Source organism: Lepisma saccharinum, chromosome 12 (genome assembly GCF_977018435.1).
Source record: "Lepisma saccharinum chromosome 12, izLepSacc3.1, whole genome shotgun sequence".
NCBI lineage: Eukaryota > Metazoa > Arthropoda > Insecta > Zygentoma > Lepismatidae > Lepisma > Lepisma saccharinum.
This window is the reverse complement of record NC_139240.1, coordinates 53,089,481-53,104,873: the sequence shown is the minus strand read 5'-3', so window position 1 is coordinate 53,104,873 and position 15,393 is coordinate 53,089,481. Positions and strand designations below refer to the sequence as shown.

General features: G+C 37.6%; 1 long non-coding RNA gene and 3 other non-coding genes across 5 annotated transcripts; all 4 read left to right on the top strand.

Annotated features, from left to right (window-relative positions):
- The first annotated feature begins 2,224 nt into the window (after positions 1 to 2,224).
- On the top strand, positions 2,225 to 14,290 carry LOC145996083 (uncharacterized). 2 transcript variants are annotated; one of them, XR_014442746.1, is made up of 6 exons: positions 2,225 to 2,261; positions 3,569 to 3,712; positions 6,109 to 6,169; positions 8,041 to 8,105; positions 12,481 to 12,576; positions 14,196 to 14,290. It is a non-coding gene; the product is annotated as an uncharacterized LOC145996083 (long non-coding RNA). The 2 variants fall into 2 exon arrangements; XR_014442747.1 differs by having other exon boundaries at positions 2,228 to 2,261; positions 3,582 to 3,712.
- On the top strand, positions 4,639 to 4,707 carry LOC145996621 (small nucleolar RNA SNORD31). Its single transcript, XR_014442810.1, has one exon. It is a non-coding gene; the product is annotated as a small nucleolar RNA SNORD31 (small nucleolar RNA).
- On the top strand, positions 6,223 to 6,291 carry LOC145996627 (small nucleolar RNA SNORD31). The gene has a single exon (XR_014442815.1). It is a non-coding gene; the product is annotated as a small nucleolar RNA SNORD31 (small nucleolar RNA).
- LOC145996626 (small nucleolar RNA SNORD31) lies at positions 9,076 to 9,144 on the top strand. Its single transcript, XR_014442814.1, has one exon. It is a non-coding gene; the product is annotated as a small nucleolar RNA SNORD31 (small nucleolar RNA).
- Positions 14,291 to 15,393: the final 1,103 nt, after the last annotated feature.

Here is a 15,393-nt window from a genome sequence, read left to right as displayed (position 1 = left end):
CGTAGCCCCACAAACCATTGACGCATAGCCCCACGAACCATTGACGCATAGCCCCACGAACCATTGACGCATAGCCCCACGAACCATTGACACATAGCCCCACGAACCATTTGCGGAAACGTACCTTCTTCAGTTACAAAAACGCGTGTTTGGAAACACTGACCGGGATTACGTCATCACACACAGGCTACATCCACCTAGAAGAAATGGATGCAAGAGCTTTTGTGCATCGGTCACACATTTATATCGAAAAATAGATGATTTACCGGCAAAATTCAATGAACGATGCGAGAAAACACTTCCCCGAACTTCCACAAGTCTAAAGAAACTGCATTCGGTAAGTAATTTCTCCTGTAAATTTGAAGAAATCCGTTTGTCCGATACGAGAAATTTACCCTATATTTAAAGTGTGTTGTTTTACAATATTTGCTACCACAATTTTTAACCGTTAAAAAATAAGTAGTGTTACATAATTGAACATGAATGTGCTCCTGGGTTGTAAATAGGGGCTATCCACGAGTAAACGAAAATATATTGAACTGTACAATCGATTGTGGAACTGTAGCACAGCAACTTCCGGTTCACGGCGGCCAGGTAAATTCAAGCGCGTACTTTTGCCCTTTCTTCTCGTTTTGTATATCGGATGAAATGGGTCATATAAAAGTACTTGACGACGAGGAGAAGAAGAGATATCTGGGCAAAGTAGAGACCTTTCCATATCCGTTGGATGAGCAACTAGGAAGTAATACGGCATTATTCCAGGATGAGATCCATTTGCTGACGGTCGTTGTATTTGGCGATTTGTAGCCTACATATTTAATAGAAAGTAATTTTTCCTACACAGCGAGAGCGCTTAAAGCATGTAAATCTTTGGATGCATACATTTGTGTTTTAAGTGAAGAAGTGCGAGATGTACGAACATATTCGTATAAAAAGCGGAAAAGGCGCTTTTTCTTCTTTCTTCAGTCAGGGCGAGTCAGAGGGATTGGCAATGCACAATTGCTGATTTCGTTGCCATTTGAACGCAGAAATACAAAACGCTCATTGTTATTTTAAAAGTCATGCGATATTTTGTGGTTATGTTTATGATTCCAGTGCATTGAAGGTGGAAGCCCAATATGCATTTTAAAAAATCAAGTTCGTATAATTAACTATAAGCATATATTTTTGGCTTGGCAGGCAAGATTAATAAAATCTGAATAATGTGTGATGATCACGATGCCATTCTTGACAAAACTTTAAAAAGTACATTGATACAATATTTCTCATTTAACTTACATGCGATTTCTGATTTGCAGTACCAATTTATAATATGAAATACGAAATGGGAAAATTATTTTTGCTGTAGAAAGAAATCGAACTAGTGTACGTTTTGCGATGGTATGCAAATAATGTGTTCAAATCGGTTTGGGATAACCTTTCAACACAACAGCTGGCATACGCAATTTCGCCATCAAATTTCCGACACAACACCGCACTGTTAAACACTTTAATGAAGCAAAAGAGTGCCTTTAGATTTAACGACGACATTAGAGGTCTGTTGGCCTTAACCAAGTTTGGAGAAATGCCTCGATGTGCTAATGTAGCGTTAACTTGATTTTTAAAATTGAACACGCGTTGATCGAACCGGGCATTGGAATTAATTCCTCCGATTTACCCCCTTTATCCGTTAAAAATCCCAAAAAATGCTCCTAATTTTAGAATGCAAAATTTATTTCCGTGTTCGTAAGAATTATGCTCCCTACCTCTCCTCCTCCGTTGACAGTAGGGGTGTGCGGGACAGAATTTTTTGGGTCGGGACGGGAAGGATTTTTTTTTTAAATCCCGACATTTGGATTTGTCGGGAAATTTTCGGGACGGGAAATGTAACTGATTGTTTTTGCATTTCTGGTACAAAAACTAACGATTTTCAATAAGTTCCAGACATTGGCAATGCAGAAAACGTCAAGAAATAACTACTTTTTAAAATGACCGTTCGGTATTTCCCGACTGCTCGGGTTCCAGAAAAGTCGGGAAGTCTTTTCCCGAAGTCGGGATCGGGACGGAAATTATTTTTCCCGATCCCGCATACCCCTAGTTGACAGTCAAGTGTCGTCGAGGTATATTGATGCTTTTTCAATTTCAATGTTTGTGTAATTTAATAGCAGCTTCCGTGCATTTCATACGTACTACTCTGGCAACGCTGCTTGTAAAACAGGAAATGACGTGGTTCATTTTCCGTTGGCATCCTTCCATTTGTTTTGTTGTCGTCGAACCAGAAGGTAAGTGTTCCCACTTGGTCCAAAACTTGTATGTGTGCGGCTTTTTGCAAATAAGAATGTAACAATTAGTAATTTCTCTTGATGAGAAAACAAGGGGAAAGCATTACACAAAGTTTGTAACGTTGATTTGGAGAAGATTGTGTATATTAATTGAGATATATGTTGATACCGATTATTTAACCACGTGTGTTTCCCATCACACTTCTGTGTATCGAATTTTTAATTTTCATATTACTTCTGTGTATCGAATTTTTATTTTTCATGTTACTTCTGTGTATCCAATTTTTATTTTTCATATTACTTCTGTGTATCGAATTTTTATTTTTCATGTTACTTCTGTGTATCCAATTTTTATTTTTCATAACAACCACATGTGCTGTAATAACATTACCAATATCGTAATTATAAGGTACATTTACCCGAGGCATTTTTTTTCTGTAAAAGTTACATGCTCTTCATACATAACATTTTTCATTCGAGTGACTTGTCTTTACCAGGTGGTGAAGCTAGCTTTTGATCAATTTTCATGAGATTTTGATTCTTCAGATTGTGTATAATGTACAACCTCACCTTGTCGGCGACAGGGTTGGCTGGGGGTGACAAGTACTTTTGGTATGACTAAAGATGACCGGACCCACCTCCGATTTTTTTCATATCTGACATACTCACTAATTGAGGCCTCCTAATCACGAATTTGAAGTTAAAAGTTGTCGGAAACTTCTAGAAAGTGATGATAAGAGTGGTGATTCACCCAAAATCTTCTTGCCATTGCTTTGTTTCATTCTGTACACGTATTAAAGCTGCAGCTCTACATGCAGAATGGCTTTCCTTCAGAACAATGTTACAAATAGGACCATGTCAATGTTGTGCACTCTTTGCATTTGTACAGTCAATGACAAATATATTCGGACTGAATAAAAATTGTGGTGGACAATTCACCTACTGTTTTTCGCCGTTGGGTGTACAGCAGAGGTGTGCTAACTCATTTTCTTATTTAAGCCTTAAATCAGTAAGGTCTACACACCAGGGCACAAATTTTGCGGCAATTTTTTAGTAAAGGGAATTTAATTTTATCATGTTGCACACATTACAATGGCAGGCTCAGAACAAAAACATGCCTTACGTAAAGCATATTCTGAACCTGCAGAAATTTTTCTAATGATGAATCAATTATCGAGCATATGGCTGAATTCCTCATGTTGATAATTTGTGGCTGAAGAAACGTGTGTATCTATGATGTGTTGCTAACCACAAAAAAAAAAAAAAAAAAAAAAAAAATTCACTGCTCGTTTTACTTTCTCGTACAGGATACAGTATTAGGATACTTCCATGTAGATGTATCAAACCCTACACAATCGTCAATAAGAGAATGGAGTGGAATTTTAAGTGTAGAGAAAGGAACTTTGATGGAGGATTGATCAGAGAAGCTCTTTCTTGCATCTAAGTTTTTGGTGAGTTTTTTGTCTTTTTAACACAGCTGTTTTCCAACATGTCAAATTGTTTGCTTCTGAGGTGGCAGGTCTCATACCAGCCCAATATGGCAGCTATTAATGTGCCATTTCTTGAAAACTGCAGATAATATTTTGTTTGTGTTCTTTCTATATACTCTTGTGTAAACAAACCGTCCCATTCCGCACCTCCCCCCTCTCCCTCCATTGTGTTTAGTATCCCAAAGCTTTCACTGTTTAACCACCTTATTTATTCTGTAATAGTAAAAATTGAGATCAAAATTGTTATGGATTTGCAGTGCTCAGCAAGTTATTTTCTATTATTTCTCGCCCAACAAATACCGCTTATATGCATCCCATGTGACTGGGAATGCATGCTCAAATTCTTCCACAATGGCATTACTTTTCTTGGTGTTGCAGAACATTACATTACAAAGTGAAAAAAATTGAATAAGCCCTTCAAGATATATGCTTTTTCTGTGACTAACGTAACATTTATGTGAGGCACACTCAGGACCCTCAAACTTGCAGTTAACACAAGATTTTTTCCCATTAAAGTGTATAAATAATAATATTTGGCCAGTATTACAGTTTTGAGGGCTGGATAAAACGCTGGCACAAGTACATCGAACGTGATGGCAACTGTGTGGAAGGGTAACTCTGAGTAGAGGACACTACAGGCAAACTATATGTATGTTCATTGTTTCAATCTTTCCATTATTAAACAAATTATACCTCAACAGACAAAACTTTGATACCTCCTCGTATAATATGCTAGGGTTCCGTAAACATGAAAAATCAAGTGACTCGTATGGTGTCATGTTGCCTGTCCAAATTATTCTGAGCATAATACACCAATTATTTTTATTGGGGGGGGGCAAAAATTTTTGGGACAAGTGCGCAATTTACGAGTAAATGTGGTATAAGATTCAACCGATGATGATTTTAATTCCGCCCCAGGCTGAAAGAAATGAGGGAATGGTTTGTTCTGAGGTTGCACCTTATGTACTACGTTACATGAAACACATACATAGGGTTGGAGGTAGGAAAGTACAATGTGACCATTTGCCATGGTGCCTGAAAATATTCATATGGTGCATGAATTTGCAAATCCAGTAATATATACAGGGTATACAGAAATTAATGGTGTGGTTATAAATGTCAATAAAAAATTAATTTTTCAACTTACGTGGTTGCAGCAAACAGTCACAGTTTTTATAAGTGTGTTAAAATGGCAATCCTTCAATGTGGGCTCTCCTAGTCTTCGACACACATCAACGCGGTAATGAAACTCGTTCCAGACATGGTGTAACATCTCCTGCACTGTGTGCATTATCCAATCGAGAAGTTGCTGAATGGAAGTATGTATTGGTTGTGCATAAACCCTGTCTTTAATAAACTTTGTGATCGGATAATGCATGCAGGACATGTTGCACCGTGTCTTGTGCGAGTTTGATTACCATGTTGATGTGTGTCGTGTGACCAGGGGAGCCCACATTGAAAAATTGTAATTTTAACTTTCATATCAAAAGCTGGGACAGTTTCCACCTCTTTAACAGTGCTGTAATCACGTATGTATTGAAAATTAAAATTTTTATTGACATTTATAACCACACCATTCCTTTGTGTATACCCTGTATATATAGTTAAATATTTTGAGTTATGGAAATTTCAATTATCTACTTTTTAAATACTAGCACAGTATCACATGCATCATGAAATCAGAATAATGAACAAGTACTGTTGCATCCATCGATATGGTAGAATCTGTTACATATTGCAATGCGTTGCATGTTATGTTCCCAGTAGAGCCTTCTTTAGGCAGGCCACTCTGGTGGAAGAATTAATTTAATCAAATCTTAATAAACTGGATGTTTTAAGGTCACATTTCAAAATATGTAGTTTTATCTTAGTTATCTTAGCCCATATTGTCATGAAAAAAAAAATGCTGGCTGCTGAGGAAAATAGCTGGTGCCTGAATTTATTTTTTTCTATCCCTGCATAGAGTATTATCATTGATTTGCACATAGACAATATTGTTTATTTTTAGTGATAGGTTCATTGTTTGTTTAACTTTGGTACGTAACGGGACTGCTTGTCACTCAGAATTAATTCTTTGACTAATTGAACTATGGATTACAGAAGATGCCATAGAGTAAACATGTTTCAAAGCAGGAGTCACGATGTATCTGTGTATTGTAACTCTCTGAAAGTAATGCAAAGCAAAGATTGTTGCAGTTAATATTGCCTTTGAAATAATCACTACTCGTAGTTATGTACTGTACTAACTTTACGATGTTCAATATTCTTCAGTAAGAAAATGTTGCTACTGTAATTATGTTAAAGTTTTCCTTGATGGTTTGCTCTAGAATGGATCATTAAGGATTTTCTTGTTTCAGGGTTCCAGAACTTTGGAAAGGAAGCGTGGAGTACGTTGTCTTCAATAGTTGAAGGATGAAGGTATGTATTTGTAGCAACTCTCTTGTTACCAAGGTCTTAAGGTGGTGTAAGGTTCAACCGATGATGATTTTTATTCCGCCCCAGGCTGAGTGAAATGAGTGATTGGTTTGTTCTGAGGTTGCACCTTATTTACAATGTTACATAATGTAATTACACGTACATAAATTATCATTTATTTTCACAAAAGTTTTGTTCTCGGTCTTGTGGCTAACTGGAACGCTTATCAGTGAATTTCTCCTTTGACTAATTTTGATGATTGCAGAAGACAGTTACAATGTCTTGGTGTATCTTACCTCTCCTAATTTAATGAAGGAACAAGGATTGCTATGCAAATGTGAACATAATGTTTGTATTTTCTGTATCACGTTATTATTAAATCAGAATAGTAAACATGGCATTATACTTTTTCGCACTGTTGCTGATCAAAGTTTAAAATCTGCAGCGATATGGTATAGTCAGCCATGTATTAGAATGTATTGCATATAGTTATTCATGCTCTTACCAGTTGAGCCTTCTTTGGGTAGGCCACTCTGGCCCAGGGATTACAGTAGAACCTGAGTTATACATGTCAAGCTGAATTGGAAATAATATGTATAACTGAGATATGTACGAATCAGATGTAGATACCATGAACTAACTCTCTAGCCTTCTTAAACCTGAAGGTTCATGGCTGCAGTAACACAGGCCTTCCATCTGTCCCTATCTTGAGCAAGATCTATATACTCTTTTCCATCCCTACCAATTTCACTTAGGTCTATCTCAATGTTGTCCGTCCATCTTCGTCTTGGTCTTCCTACAGGTCTCTTACAATCAGGTTTCCCAACAAGAATCCTGTAAACTCCTCTTTCCTCTCAGGTTTCCCAACAAGAATCCTGTAAACTCCTTTCCTCTCCCATTCGGGACAAGTATTTATCAGTGCGAAGTGTGCAGTGGTTGGGCAAGGAGTTTGAAAATGGACAGTTTGCCCGTGTGGACTTCATCAAGAAGCTTAGGAACCCACAGACACGACATCTTGCTGTATCCCAACGGATGCCGAACATGTCGATCAGCTTTCACCATTTAATCAACATGGGTAATGTTGTCCGGTGTCGGCGAGGAATGAGGTCGGCCCGATCGCTCATTATCCTCCACATTTTCAAACTCCTTGCACCACCACTGCACACTTCGCACTGATAAACACTTGTTTCCATACACTGACTCCATTTCCGTGTGGATGTTTGTCCTTTACACCATAAAAAACTTCGCTGCTCATATGGCGTGAACTTCCTGAGCACTCCGGCCATCTTTGCCAACTGATAAGTGTCGTGCCGTAGAAGAAATTGGAAGTTACAATAGGGCCGTTCCAAGAAAATCCTACTGCATCGCTCGTATATCTCTCTTTTGTAATAACCCTTATAACAAGCTAGAAAAAAATGAGGCGCTAAGACTTTTAGATTTGCCCTGATAGTATGGATGGAACTGATTAATTGGTTCTCTATTGTTATCAGCCTATATCTGTGTATCAGTTGATCCAATGTATCGATAAATATCTTATAATTAGTGCAAAAATCTGCCATTTTTGTTGTAATTTTTATGGATGATCTCCGTGCCCTACTTTCTAAAAAAAATAAATGCCTAAATATTCAACTTCTTTTGCACTGCAGTCACCTCGAAACACATTTATTAAGGAGATCGATGAACATTTCAGGTTCTTGAAGGACTATTTCTAATTTTATATTGGATTGGTTATTGTGCAGGAGGCCGACCATGGTGAGCCTCTCTGAAAGTGCCGGCCAAAATTTCATATTGTCCCATGCCTAGTACATATTTACTAAAGTTTCCTTTGATGTGCTGTTCTAGAGTAGATCATAATGTTTTACTTCTTGTTCCAGGGTTCTAGACGTTCATGGAGAGATTCCTGGAGTACATTTCTTTCTTCATTAGATGGAGGATGAAGGTGTGTATTTGTACCAATTCTCTTGTCAAGTATGGGACAGTTAAGGTGCAACCTATATTAATTTTAAATCTGCCCCAGGCTGACAGAAATGAGTGATTGGTTTGTTCTGAGGTTGCACCTTATTTACACTATTACTTAAGACATACATAAAATATTACCATTGATTAGCACATAGACAACATTGTTTTCTTTCGGGTATGTACTCCTTGTCTGTCTTAACTTTGATACCTGTTTGAATGACTTCGTTGACTAATGGACCATATTAGCCCAATACCTATGTATTCTCTGAAATGTATGCATTATAGAAATTGATAAATTTAATAAGAATAACTAGTGGAGAAATTTTGCACTATTTAACGAAAACTTGCCATCCTGGTTACAAAGCTCAACTGTTCCATCTGTATGATGGCTGCTTTGAGCCTAGGCATGTCAGTGGTGCTGCCTATTGCCTGCAGTTCCTGGATTGGATAACTGTTAGGAGTTTCCCCTTACTTGATTTCTTACTCGGTATTCTATACTCTTTCCTCTGTAAAGTGTGTTCAATATATTTGTTTTGCGTGTGTGATTGTGTATTTTACGTGGGTCATTCGGAAAGTAACTTCCGTTTGGGTATACACAAGGACATTGTGTGTGTTTTTATTAGATGCAAATGAAAGAGACAACTCTAAGCTATTTTTGCAATAAAGTAACCTTGTAAGAAAGTGATACATTGTTTACATCTGCACTTGTGGCCTAGAGCAGGCTTCTCATTGGTTCTACTGTAGAAATAGGACAGATTCTGTCCTTGAGAAGCCTGCCATTGAACCTGAAATGCCATGAAATTTTTCACGTGAGACTGTAGCATTTTGGTCACGTCATAAATGTTAAGGAAAATTCTTTTGTCTAAAGCTGCCTAATGCTTATTGCAGTTAATGCTGCTTCAATTAGCAGTTCTTTGTCACTAGTTTTTTTGTTAGGAATAGTATAAGGTTCAACCGGTGATGATTTTAATTCCGCCCCAGGCTGATGAAAATGAGTGATTGGTTTGTTCTGAGGTTGCACCTTATTTGCAATATTACTTGAGACACAAAATATTACCAATCATTAGCACAAATAATATGGTAATACTTTTAAGCCTTTCTCCATGTTTAAGAAAACAATAAAATGCTGATAAGGCAAAATTTATTTTAAAATAAAAACATATAAACATTATTTAACAAAGACAATATAGTATGTAGAATGTGTATGAGAGTACTAAAATGATTTCCGCAAAACTTACTTCTAAATGATCTATTAATTTCTGTGCCCTCTGCCACCATCCACTTGGGTACTCGATGCTTCACTGTTGGGTTGATTCCGGTTCCTGTTGTTTCCTGTCTTACCGCTAGGGACACTGGTGTAACCAGTTTGGCTGTTGCGTGTGATATGTTTGAGTTGTTGCAAAGGTGGGAGCGAAACATGATGTGCCTGACCACTGTTGGTGTTCATCTCATGCGGAAAGTGCATAATTGTGTGAGTCTCTTTGATTTTTGTCAATCAGGGTGTGTGCAGTATGCCTAACAAACATTTTGGTTAACAAAACCTGAGGTGCTTTGCCAGTCCAGTAGTGGGTTGGGATTTTTTCGCATCGAATAAGGGCTGCTGTATTAGTTCATTGTGCCAAAGTAATGCAAGTTGCACTCACACTGGGCGTCGCATACTCCCGGGTTGTCAAGAGGTGAAAGGAAAGATCTCGTGTTTACTTAGGGCACTAGCTATTTTGTTCAATTGTTTGTGTGAGAGTTTGATATCGTACTGTTTCAGGGTCTTGGCTAGGTGGTGGTGGTGTGTAGTGTGGTGGTATATTGGAACCATGAGCAAAACAACCTGCGCAGACCCATGCCTCCTGTGCACCCTACTCCCGCGAGTAGGGAAGGGGGAGAGTGGACCATGCTTCCTTATGGCCCGAGGTGGAGGAAAGAAGGGAAAGCTGCGCTGGAACTTTTTGTCCCAAGGTTTTTCCATGTGGTCCAGCTATAAGGGAAGGCGAACCATTTTGTTTTATTGCTGCTGGCAGGGTGGTGCTGGTTAGCTTATCGTACCTGCATTTTTCGCTGTCTAACCGTGGTAACGTCTTGAAATCCTCTTCACCTGAGCAGTGTAAGAAAGCTCTTCGGTAGAAGTAAAGCCTTACATTAGCTTTTCATGTTGCAAAGGGAGTGGATATATTGATTCCCTGCCCCTGGGTTTCTGTAGACCGTGGTGGTGTATTTGTTGCCCTTCCTTTTGATGATTAGGTCTAGGAAGTTGATAATGCCTTGATTTTCCCATTCTATTGTGAATTTCAACCTGGACTGTTTTTCTATAAGTAGATCTATTTCTTCTTCCTTTTTGTAAATGACAATGGTGTAATCAGAATATCTGCCATATCGTGTGTACCTTAGCTCTGATGAGTGAAAGATATCCTTTTCGGCTAGATGCATCACAATTGCCTATGGGAGCAGACAGGGGATTGCCCATGTACCTTAGTACTCGCGTACGTATTCTAATTATCTACTGCGGTTTTTATTCCTTTTAATATGAAATACTATTGTTGAAGCATGAGTAATTTTTGAAAATTGTACATCCCCTGGACAGCTAATTGCCACATGTTGTGAACACTTAACATTATTGCATGCAAGAGTATAACAAAAATGTTTGGCAATAGTCTGTGACATGGTAAATTCAAAGTATCGGACTTGGTACCATTGCTGAGATCCTTCAAGATGGATGCTCAAAAAGAACACATTCTTTATTACAAGTATACCACAATATATTTTGTTGTAACTTTGAGTGTTCACTATGTGCATAATTTTGGTATTGTAATAGCTGCTTTCGATGATGTTAAAAGTTATCCCTGGCATAATATTCTGTGTTGAAAAGTTATTATACTGAGAAATGCAGCCAGCTTCAGAATGATTTTCTATAGGGATGGGACAGATTAATCTCTCATCTATTGGTATTGGCTGTCCTAGGCATTCTATTGGTAAAATTAAAGATCTGATGTATCTAAATATCTTACAATTTAGTGTAATATTGTGCCATTTTGTTAAAATTGTTGTGGATATAGGAATGTAATCTTGGTTCCATATTTTTCAAAGTACATATCTAAATATACAGCTTCTTACATTGCAAAAGCTTGGTTTATCTGGTAACTGGGGGTTATTTTTTTAAGTGAGGTCCATTTTGCAATAAAAACTAAGTAAATGTTTTTCTAAAAACATTTATGTTCTGAATTTCCATACACTTCTCTATTTTTCTCTTGCCAGTTTAAAAATTTATCGTAATGAACTAAGTTTTTGGGCACCCTCCTCATAGAACTTGGTCGCTTGTGATGATAGCCAGTTACTCACTGAAGCAGAGTTAATTCTTGTTGCTTGCAGCAAAAAGTTCAGTAACAAAACACACATTTGAAACTGTGTTCACAAACTGGCCTTGCACCTAGCGACTACCACTTCTTCTGCCATCTGAAGACCTTCCTGGGCAGCAAGCGTTTAGACACTGATGAAGAAGTGAAAATTACCGTGAGTAACTGGCCATCATCACAAGCAGCAGTTCTCTGAGGAGGGTATCCAGAAACTCATAGTTCGTTACGATAAATGTTTAAACTGGCAAGGAAATTATGTAGAAAAATGGGGAAGTGTGTGTGTGTAAATTCAGAAAATAAATGTTCTTTTGAAAAACATTTACTTAGTTTTTATTGCAAAACTGACCTTACTTAAGAAATAACCCTCGTACATTTATTAAGGCTTGCTGAACCTTTTGCGAGGGCATTTTATTTTTCAAATTTTCCTACTTTCGAAAAACTGCTATTCCAAAATCGCATATGGTTAGAAATCAGTCTGTAGTATTCACATATATCTTCAACTTTGCTTTTACCTAGATATTATCAATAGTTTCATTATTACAAGTATTAAACTATTGATAATATATAGACAAAGAGTGGAAGCACACGAAGATACACATGATTACTCGAACAAATTCTAAGTATATGTAATTTTTCAAATTTTAGTCACCCTTTTAAAAAGAGGCAAATTACAAAAACTCTGCCCTCCTGTTGGCCAAAGGTTCAGGCAACCCTTGAGGTCAATAAACTGTTTGGAATTTTATATGGTATTGGTAGATGTTATTTATATTATCGTATTTGTCAAAATTCCATATTGGCATGTCCCTTATTTTTATATATTTTTAAATTAACAGAATATTGTCAGAGAAGAGGAAGAGAGAGAATGAGTGAAAAGAGAGAACTCAATGGGATACATTTTTGCATGTGTTCTCAATCTCCTGTCACTAGCCATTTTGAAGTATATACAGGCCAACCTAGATTTTGTAGTTCGGCGTAACTTGAACATTACGGTGAAACAATATTTTCTTACAGTACATGGGAATGTGTTTACTACTAGAGACGACGACACCTTCGTCATCAAATAGGCTGAGGAGATGAAGTACTGTGGAATACTTAGTCCACGTTGAGGTATGTACGAGTATTAAAGTTATGCATCGCATAAAAGTTCATTAACACAAATGGTGGTTTGTATTATTAAACCTTGTTGATTCTTTAACCTTTTGCCGCCCAAGGCCTTTTTCACAAGTAAGCCTCTATTGCCCGAGCCGATTTTGAGTAACAGATTTCAATTAAATGAGTGTAGATTGGAGGCTAATTGCCCTAGAGATATGAGTGATATACCGTTGTACGCGGAATGAACCAGAGATTCAGACTATATGAAAGTTTTGAAAATTCGGCGTATATGTGGCGGGGGGGAGGGGGCTAACTCTCAAAATTCCAAAATTTCGGAAAAAAATTTGGTTCCCGCTCCCTCCCCCCAAGAAAAAAGTACATGACAGTGTCGACATGCACATGGAAATGATCACCAACATGTAAGGAAAAAAAAATATTTGCATTATCATATGACCAATGTAACTTGAGTTGTACCCCCAAAAGGATTGGTCAGGATGCCACAGATTTAAGCTTCAAAATGCAGCGGTACCTTGAAATGACTATCGCTCAGAAACTAAATGCCCTAGAGATATGAAAGATAATCAAGGGGTCCCGGGTTCGATACCCGGTGGAGGCACAAGTGGTTCTGATCCCACTTTAAACTGTAGGTCCAGTCCCGATTAGCCTTACTGTGCATAAAGTGGACTTAAAACACCAAATCAATCCAAGATATGAAAGATATACCGTTGTATGCAGAATGAATCACAGATTCAGACGATATATAATTTATGCACATTCGGCATACATATGGAGGGGGGAAATCCCCTCAAAAATACTTTCCTTAAAAAAAATGGTGTCCCCCCACCCCGAAAAAAATGTCAAAATGCTAAATTTATGCAAGTTTGGTGTATATATGGAGGGGGAAGGGAGAAAACCCTAAAAAATTGTCACTTAACCCAAGAAATGTCCTGGCACGTGGGCACAAACGACACAAAATTCACGGGCGAAAAGCTAGAACGTAGTAACAAATGAGCGCCAATTCTTGCAGCTGCTTGAAATTCTATTTTTATACAATGCTGGGTAACCCCTGTTGCCACTTGTGCTAAAAAAAACAAAGGTTTTCTTCAGTGCGCTTCGAAATTCCATTCTCACAACGCAGATTCAACAAGCAGTCTTCCCCCTCCCCCCCTGCTTGCGCCCTCACGAAAAACTTTCATTTTGACATCGGATACTGATAAACAAGCTTCCTTCGAATGCACTTAGCAGGAGGGAGTGAAAAGCATTCGGCAAAAAATTGACCTTGAAAAGAGACGCAAAAGAGAAGTCCCTTTTCCCGCCTTTCCCCCTCCATTTTCATGAAGAGAAAAAAATGCAAAAAACCATTTCTGTTAAATACATGTGTTAGGAACAATATAAAAAAATAAATTAAATTCTAGCTCGAGACGCTTGGTCCCCTGAGGGTTACTTTTGGGTATCTCGTTCGAGACGCTTGGGTAGCAAAAGGTTAAGAAACATTATTCCTTCTCATGATGAATTATCGAGCATATGTCTGAATGTACTTATGTGGTTAAATTTGTATCTGAAGAAAAGTACGTGCATTGGCATATTACTTCCTGTGTAGAGGAACAGTGGTTTATAATGTGTTTCAATTTCAGATGTGAACAGAGAAGTTGGAGAGAGAGTTGATGTAGCAGTTTTGAAGTTTCCACCTTCATTTGCATCCATAGCATGGCCAATAAACAATATTGGGTAAGCTTTCATAACTTTCAACCTATTTTCATTGTCAGGGTGTAGTTGTCTATCCAAAATGAATGCAGAACCTCTTAAAAAAGCAGTTCCAGTTTACCTGGTCCTACCATTAATGCTGCAACCAATGATTAATTTATACCAAGCCCCCGTCTGATGAACAGTGATTGACTGGTGTTTATGAGGTTGTACCCTAGTTTGTAATCATGAATATAAGTTCTTTAGTTGCAGGGCCATAAAAAATGTATAATTGAAGGTTTACTGTACTGTAGTTCATATATTTATTCCCATGCATTGTGTGTGTAAAATTTTCTTTACTGTGAGAGCAGCTAAATAATGAAATGATCGATTCGTCTTCATGCATCATTATTCCCAACCTCTTGACTGGATGAAAATGGTTTATTGAAAATATTCTCCCGTTTCAACCAGATATTTGCTAATCCAAATATAAATATTAGTCTTGTTTTTGGCAGTCTAATGCATATAATATTAGCATAATGCAAGTTTGCATATTTTTCTTGAATGTCTTCATAGTTCATAGGTATGTTTATGTGCTCTTGATGTCGTATTTACGCACATATAACATGCACCCTAGTTTGATAGGGAAAAGCAACAGTAAATTATATTTTGAGTGCCCAGCATAATTCAGGTTCACACAGTTTTTCTTAGTTGTATGTCGTAAAGCTATTGCTATGTGGATCAAGAAACTCGTGTCTGTTCAATGAGTCACCCATCTGTGGTGCCTTCGATTGGGACACTAGGATATAAATTTTCAACATCAAAACTTGCAGTATGATACTCATTATTCCAAACAACATTTTTTTCTTTGTTTCACTTCATATGCATATTTAGCACTGAATGGTGTTTGTTGTTTAATTATAGCAAGCCTTTCAACTAAATATTTGGATAGTTTGTACACAGTATGTGTGCAAGTTGCAAAGATGGTTCGTATTGGAGTTCCCTGTTTGTGAGTTTTTAGTAGTCCAAAGGCAATCTGCAGGGTTGAAATTTTGCCAATCTCTTGATATCGTGATCCCGCTTTCAATTACTTTCTTTAACTCATTCATTATTTTGGTTACTGGTTTTTGAGAGCTTTCTCTGAAATTG